We start from the raw sequence: 8797 nt of genomic DNA, 5'->3' as shown, positions 1-8797 counted from the left end.
AGGGTAACATTGGTTAATAACATTATATAAGTTTCAGGTGTGCAATTCTATAATACATCATCTGTATGTTACACTGTGTGCTCACCACCCAAAGTCTGGTCTCCCTCCATCACCATATATTTGACCCTCTCTACCCCCTTCATCCTCCTGCCACTCACTCCCCTTCCCGTCTGGTAACCACCCTTCTGTTGTCTGAGTCTGAGTTTATTTCTTTGTTTTATTTGTTCATTTGTTGCTTCCTGTTTTATATCAGATCTTTTCTTTTTCTTTAGAAACTGTTCATTTTCCATCAACCTTATTTCCATTCTGTTAAGAATTCATGGAAGAACAGCTGAAGGCCACTCAGTGGTTGTTCCTACCCATTCAGTGGCCTGTGCAGTGCAGGCTGCAGACCCGTCTCCAGTGGCAGGCTGAGCGCCCCAGTCTTCAGTAGGGAACTGCTGAACAGGCACAGAGGGCACCTGCGTCTTCTGACCAGTCAGTGCCCTCAGGCTGAATGGCAGTGAACTCAGGAGCTGGAGCGATCCGTTCACCCTGAAATGCCTCCTTAGTCACAGCCTTTTCAGCAGCGGCCTGCTCTTCCTTCTCAATTTCTACAGGACCCCTGTAGAAGTAGAGATCAGGAATGAGCTCTGTGGGTGTTCACGGGAGATGGTGCCACACATGCGCAGAACTCCCCAGGCCAGTACCCACCACCACATCAGGCCCACTGAGAGAGACCCCTCATTGTTGCAAGAAATGGCAATGTCCACACAGTGTAGAGGAGGACATCTGTGTGACACAGAGCAGTGGGAGGCCGGTTAACACAATATGCCTCAGTGAGAGGCTGGTGGTCAGCCCTGAGATCAGTAACCACCAGAAGTCTTGGCTCCAGGAAGGCTGCCTGGATCTGGTTAGGGGAGGTTCCAGAAGTGAAATGGCCAGCACTAGAAGTGGCTCCAGTGGCAGCAGCGAACTGCAGCACAGCTTGCTGGCCAGTATTCCTGCACAATATGACACTGATATCAAGCAGGGTTTTGAGTGGCGACAATGGCACCATCTGCCAGCTGAAGCTTCCCCCATGTTCTCTTCAGATGTATGACGTAGATGCTGTCACTTTCCCTTTTGTAGATGTACTGTTCCATTTGGAAGTCAAGGTTGGTGCCACCTGAGTGGGTTCCTGCTGCAAGGAATTTGAGGACATCCTCTTCCTTCATCTGCAGGACATCAAGGCCTCCGGACATTGTGAAAGTTTCCTCTTAAGTTACAGAGAACCGAGAACACCACCATATGGGCCCCTCTCTGGGTAGTGCAGAAAGCTATACCCAATCTTTTAAATGGAGTTTATTTGATCTGCTTTGCAAGAGTTCCTCAGTCGTTTCCATGTCAGTATCTCTCAGACAAGACTAAACTCTCAGAAGTTAGACTGAGACACCTTTTGACTTCCTGGGACTGTGTGATGCTCTGTGAAATGAAGTAGGTACTGGATTTGCAGGGAATTTACAGCTGTCATTGACGATAAAATAAGGAAGTGCAAACTGCTAGTAATCCTCAGCCAAAATATCCAGAATTTCACTGTGGGACTATAACAGAGATTCCTCCGAGAAACATACTGGTATCTTGCAAAAATCCAACCTGTGCTTTGCCTCTTACATCAAGTGCTCCTTAATGCCAGCTTCTGAAGTTAAGCCTGTGGCTCTGTAATAGGGGAACTGAGAATCTTGAATACTGTATGCTATCATGTGACTTCAGGATAAAACCTTATTCAAAACAAAACCTAAACTAAACACACACACACACACACACACACACACACAAAGTAGGGTAAGATCTCCAAATTTCCATTTATTTCTTACTAAAATTTAATCTCAGATCTTTATCACCTTAAGCAACTGCAGCAAACAGTTAATAAGAGTTTGAGAAGTGCTTTGGGTCTGGATCTTTTCATCTAAGGAAATTGCTAGTCTGATTATCTAAAACCGGCTTCATAATTGTCATGGTGAGTAATTATTTAAAAGAAGAGACAGAAGGTTTTTCTGACCTTATCACCACCACGAGATTTACCATTAATAACCAACCGCCCAGGACCTATGGGCTATACTGAGGGCAAGAATTGGGTAATCACCAAGTTCCCTCTTTTAAAGGAAAAAAAAAAAAGCTGAGTTCATGCATTTATTTCCTGGCTTAGTTCTTGAAGAAAAACAGGCTAGTTCATTTCTTTTTCTTTTTTTCCTGAGAAAATAGGCCAAGTAGCAAATATTAATTTTGAAAAAAGACGGCTTTCAATTATTTAAAAAGGCAAGCTCAACTTAGAAAACATGAGTTCAAAAAAGGATCACTCCAATGCCACCAACTAGCACAGCCTTACCTATATCCTGCTGTAGATTTTCAAGCCATAAAGAAAATCAGCGCATGAAATACTGTGTTCGTATATTCATTACATGAACAAAATATGGGCTATGCTCTTACACTTTGGGGATCAATGGAATTGGGTAAGTGAAATAATCAGCAAATCTTAAATGTCAAATTAAAAAAATAACAAAATATGTAAATACTGATCATTACTTTCAGTGAATCATCTGTCACATAATTTTTTCTTTTCATACAGGTTGAAAATGTTTTGACACACTTGTTTGCTGCTTCTACACCTAGGAGGAAAGCTAAAAGCATCTTCTCAGATACTGGTTGGTACCAGTAAAACAATTCCATTCTGGAAAGTTAGAGAAACCACAGAACATTATTTAGCTAGCAATTCAGATATACCCTTTTGAAAAAGGGTATAAGGGTACCCTTACTGTTATAAGGGTAAAAGATTGACTCTGGAAATATGATTACTTATAATGTCAGTTAGAAACCATTTCTCCTGAGTATCCATAACATTTTTTCCCTTCTTACCCAGCTCTTCTTTCTTGACTTCTTTACCTGGTTCTCCCAGGAATTCTGCAGTGATCTCACTCCTAGTAGGCTGCTAAATGTCTTACTCTATGGTAAGGTATTGCTTCAAAGCTATATAATAACAGCAACAATAATAACAAACACATACAATTTTTACCGGGTGCCAGTAACTATTCTTCATGCTTTACAATTACTCACTTCATAACCTCTCATGAGTTGGATAGCACTACTGTCCCCATTTTCCATATGAAGAACAGAGAGCAGCCCTGGCTAGAGTAGCTCAGTGGATTGAGCGCAGGCTGCGAACCAAAGTGTCGCAGGTTCAATTCCCAGTCAGGGTACATGCCTGGGTTGCAGGCCATGACCCCCAGCAACCACACATTGATGTTTCTCTCTCTCCCTCTTTCTCTCTCTCCCTTCCCTCTCTAAAAGATAAATAAATAAAATCTTAAAAAAAAAAAAAAAAAGAACAGAGTAATTTGCCCAGAGTCAGAGCTAGTAAGTGACAAAGCCCTGATAGGAACCCAGCAGTCTGTCTCAGAGTCTGTATCTCAAACCTCTATACTCAATTGTCTCATCTAGCAATCTGTTTGCCCAGGTGAAAAATCATATTGACTCCTCCCCCTCCAGTTTATCCACCTGAGTAACTAAATGCCGAGTTTAATGTGGCTGCATTCTCTTAACAGCTCCCATTCCAAAGGTCCACTGGAGAAGCTGGCTATTTGCCCATGAAGCCTCGTTCACTGCCTATTTGAAGAGGCGTAATAGAGACTAACACTGTGTCTGAGGCACTGGGGAGAAGAAGGTGAGTTGTCTTGTTAATTTAACATGCAGAATCTCTTAGGTTTAGGAGTTTTCTTCCCCTTCCCTTCAGTGACAGCAGCTATAGGTGAGAAGGTCTCCTGGGTATTAGTTTCACAAGATCTGCCTCAAACAAAGACAGGTGATGTGCTCCAGATACAGCAACTCCTTGCTTCAACCTTACTGCTAACTGCATGTTTCTTCTACAGGAATGGTTTAGAGAAATAAAAAGGAATTATACATATTTTGCTACTTGGTGGTGTCGATAAATCTCACTAGCTTTCATTTTTTCAGTTGAGAGTGGATCCAACATGATTTAAAAAAAAGAAAGAAACACTCAATTATCATATTACCAATTCTGTTCTTTGGAAGAGGCAACATGAAACCTTGGGATAGTAGAGCTGGAACATCATTTCCACATATTATGGATAAGGAAATGAGACCCAAGGGGACTTGTAGTGTGCTCATGATAACACAGCTCATTTTTTTTACTTTAAAATGTATATATTTTCTTTTTGACTTATTTTTCTTTTTTTTTTTAATCTTATTTATTTATTTTTAGAGAGGGAAGGGAGGGAGATAGAGAGAGGGAGAGAACATCAATGTGCGGTTGCTGGGGGTCGTGGCCTGCAACCCAGGCATGTACCCTGACTGGGAATCGAACCTGTGATGCTTTGGTTCACAGCCCGCGCTCAATCCGCTGAGCTACGCCAGCCAGGGCTGACTTATTTTTCTTTTAAAAAAGAAAATAATACAAATTAATTAGCCTGTGCCCTCTGGAAATGGCTCATGGAATAAGGCTTGTGACACGAGTCAGCATTTTATTTCTTTGCACTAAGGAAACTGCAGTTACCACCCCTAACCCACAAAGGGGTTGTTCTGGAGCCTTGGGCTCACATATTGGCACAAAAATGGTCTTTGGTCTCATGCCCATCGCTGGCTGGTCCTTTAGGATCTGCTGGGCCTTATTGCCCTTGGTGGGCCACACAGATGCTCCCACAGAGGTCCTCTTTTTTTGATCAAAGGTCTGGCACAAGGGATTTAGCCACCACTCTTGCACAAGCAGGCCAGACCATCAACAACATCTGTTCACATCTCTCCCATCGGAAGTCTCATCCTCTTTGGATCATGGTGCAAACTGTGATCAGATGTCAACTCTTACAGATCCTACTGAAAATTTTGTTCCTCCCAATTCCCTATCCATGCCAGCCCGCTTCTCCTCAGGGACAGGCCACTTATTTTCTTCTTCTCTAAAACTCTAGTTTATACCACCCCATCTCCCCCAGAGACTTTCCAAAGCAAAGGCAATAATGCTTCCCTGAGACTGGAAAGCCCTGACCTCCAGGACAAAACTCTGGGGTTATTCTCTCTTTCAGGGGGTATATAGAACAGAAAACAAGATCCCTGAGCCAATTATTTGTATAATTGTATGGTTAATGTCTGACTCACTCCAGATTATAAATGTCGTGTATTGGGGATTAGGATTAAGTTAAGGTAAGAGTTATATTTAGGATCCTTCCATTTTATTTTATTTTTTATTCTTTTTTTTTGCATCCTCTGTGCCAGCTCAAGGCCTGGTAAATAAGGGTCATTCAATACATATTTGCAGAAGGAAGAAAAGAAGAGAGTGGGGAAGGGAGGAAGAGAAGAAGGAAAGGAAAGGGGGCTAAGACTGACTGAATGGCCTATAGAAATAACAAGAGTCTCAGAGGAGATAAGAAAAAGAGATGGAAATGAAATTGAGAACTATTAAGAAGAAATCATTTATAAGGCTTGATAACAATTTTTGCCATGAAATGGCAAAAGACAGCAAAGACAGTTCTGAGATTTTTAAAATTGACTAACCTAAATGTGATGTGCGACTGCGAGAGGAAGATTGGATTTAGTTTTGTTGGTAAAGGATGGTAGATGGTGGAGGGCTTGTGAACAGTGAGTCTAGCTTGGAATCTGGAAGATATCTAGGGGGGATTTGTGGGTCTCACCGTTTTAAGTACATGTGAACAGGAAAACCAAAAAGAAGTTGTAAAGTGGGCAAAGTTACCTTTAGGAACTCCTTCTTTTGTTTTTTATCTTTTATTTATTTATTTTTAGAGAGGGAAAGGAAGCAGAAAGAGAGAGAGAGAGAGAGAAACATCAATGTGCGGTTGCTGGGGGCCATGGCCTGCAACCCAGGCATGTGCCCTGACTGGGAATCGAACCTGTGATGCTTTGGTTCACAGCCTGTGCTCAATCTACTGAGCTACACCAGCCAGGGCTAGGAACTCCTTTTTATTTTAGAGCCACTTTAGGTCCTCAGTTCCCCCATTTTTTACCCAAATTAATTTTTTATAAGATTTTATTTATTTATTTTTAGAGAGAGGAAAAGGGAGAGGGAAAGAGAGGGAAAGAAACATCAATGTGTGCATGCCTCTCATGTCCCTGCTACTGGGGACCTGGCCCACAACCCAGGCATGTGCCCTCACTGGGAATTGAACCAGCAACCCTTTGGTTTGCAGGCCAGTGCTCAATCCACTGAGCTACACCTGCCAGGGCCACCCAAATTTCTTCATCCACATCTGCTCTTATGAAAAAATATGATAATCTCAGTTTAAAAGATAAACTATTGGTGAGATATAATGAGTTAGCTCTCTCCTGTTGTACTTGAATGCTAGTACAAGAGCACAGCCTCAAACTGAAGGAATGGTAACACCACTAATAAGAACCAATGTTCATATGGATCTTAACAAATGTCAGGCATTCTTCCAAGCACTTAACAGTCTCAGTAACACTGAGGTAGAAAACATTTTATAGGTGAGAAAACTGAGTCACCGACAATCTAAGTGACCTGTCCAAGATGAAGTTAATAATAGATCAGGAAACATACCCTGGAACTGCGGCTCTAGAATCCATTATTGTAACTACCCTGGGAATGAAAGTATAAAGGTGGAAATTTAAGAAGAGTGGAAATGTGCAGTAAATATTGTGGGAGGACCCTCAACAAGATGCAGATCCCATTATGCAAATCACCCTGATGACAGGTGCTCTGCAGGGAATTGACCAGACAACTTAATCTCTTTCAGTTTCAGCCTAAATGCCTATTGATAGGAGACTGACTAAAAAATTATACATCCATTAAATGGAATATAATTCAGCCATGAAAAGGAGTAAGGTAAATCTCTATAAACTTCTCTAGAGTGATTTCTAGGAAATATATATATATATATATATATATGATTTTATTTATTTATTTGAAGAGAGAGGTGGCAGGGAGTGAGAAAGAGAAGGAGAAAAACATCGATATGCAAGAGAAACATTGATTGGTTGCCTCTTGTATGTACCCCAACTGAGGAGCAAATCCACAACCCAGGTACGTGCTCTGACTGGGAATCAAACCAGCGAACTTTTGCTGTGTGGGACGATGCCCAATGAACTGACCCACACTGGTCAGGGCTCTAGACTACATTATTATATAGAAGAAAACCCCTACAGTGCTGACCTGGGTATATAGTGTGCTATAGTTGAATAAATAAGGGTGACAGGATGTGAAGTTTCCTATCACATAGGTTTCCTATATTCACATACAGGAAACCTATGGACTTCATTGATTCAGGAGAACTGGTTGATGGGGAACAGAGAAATGAAGAGGGGGCCTGTACCAGTTAGGATCTCAGCAGGAAATACAGGGCATGCTCAAAAGGTTAATGCAAGGTAGTTTAATGAAAGAATGACTTACAAAGTTGTGGATGGGGCTCAGGTGCCCAACAGAGGATGGTGATGTTCCCACAGTCTAGGCTACAGTGGGAAATAAGCACCACGTCTAGGCCTTTTGGGACACCGTAAATGGTTACCTAAACCCAAAGGGAGACCTGCAGGTATAGAAGGGGCCACTGGACAAAGCCACAGCATTCTCCAGATGAACCATCAGCCAGCAGGGAAGGAGCTGGGCCTGACTGGCCCTTCTCTTCCTGTCCTCAGGTCTCTTGCCAGTGCTGCTCCATGGGCCCACCCTACCAGAAGCCCAAGTTTGAGGACACTGTCAGTGCAGCCCTGGAAATGAGCCTCTCCAGGCCCAAGTGGATCTGGAGGGCAGGCAGATAATATCTACTGAAGAGGCTGTAACACCCTTTTTACATTGTAAACTCAGAACTATATGAAAAAAATAACTTATTTGAAAAGCATTCAATCTTGCATATAATAAAATAAGTTACAAATAAAACAAAAAGGAAAGGTTAAAGCATATGTTTTCTGTCTCTCCTGGTTCTGTCTCACTTCTTTGAAGCCTATTTTTCACCAAATCACAATCCATGGCGCCACCTAGTGGCAAAAGCATGCCTCCCTGAGTTGAGAGCACAGTCTCCTTCCAGAGGAGCCCTGGGACTTGAATGCTCTTTTCCCCAAAGTGAGAGTGGAAATCTACTTAAATTCAATTTTGAACTAAGTAGTTATGATTTTTCCTCATATTTCTAACTGCTCAATAAACTTAGAGGTAAATAGCCTGTGATCTAAGACTGTAAATTCTCCATAAGCCCACTTTTGAGCTTGTCACTGCCCTGTTCATAAGTCCTTAATGCAGTGATTCTCAATTCTTGTTACAAAATAATACCCTCTGAGGCCACAGAGACACATGAAAAGATGCTCAGCATCACTAGCCATCAGAGAGATGCAAATTAAAACCTCAATGAGATACCGACTCACACCAGTCAGAATGGCCATCATAAACAAAGCAACAAACAGCAAATGTTGGAGAGGTTGTGGAGAAAAGGGAACCCTCGTTCACTGTTGGTGGGAATGCAGACTGGTGCAGCCACTGTGGAAAACAGTGTGGAATTTCCACAGAAAACTAAAAATGGAACTACCTTTTGACCCAGCAATTCTGCTGCTGGGATTATACCCTAAGAGCCCTGAAACACCAGTCCAAAAGAACCTATACACCCCAATGTTCATAGCAGCACAATTTAACAATAGCCAAGTGCTGGAAGCAACCCAGGTGCCCATCATCAGCAAATGAGTGGATCAAAAAACTATGGTACATTTACACAATGGAATTCTAAGCAGCAGGAAGAAAGAAGGAGCTTATACTTTTTGTGACAACATGGATAGAACTGGAGAGCATTATGCTAAGTGGAATAAGCCACGTGGTAAG

General features: G+C 42.1%; 1 pseudogene; it reads right to left on the bottom strand.

Moving 5' to 3' along the window:
* Positions 1-267: 267 nt before the first annotated feature.
* LOC114490735 lies at positions 268-1302 on the bottom strand (annotated as a pseudogene).
* Positions 1303-8797: the final 7495 nt, after the last annotated feature.

Source organism: Phyllostomus discolor, chromosome 3 (genome assembly GCF_004126475.2).
Source record: "Phyllostomus discolor isolate MPI-MPIP mPhyDis1 chromosome 3, mPhyDis1.pri.v3, whole genome shotgun sequence".
NCBI classification, from domain to species: Eukaryota; Metazoa; Chordata; class Mammalia; order Chiroptera; family Phyllostomidae; genus Phyllostomus; species Phyllostomus discolor.
This window is presented reverse-complemented; position numbering and strand designations above follow the sequence as displayed.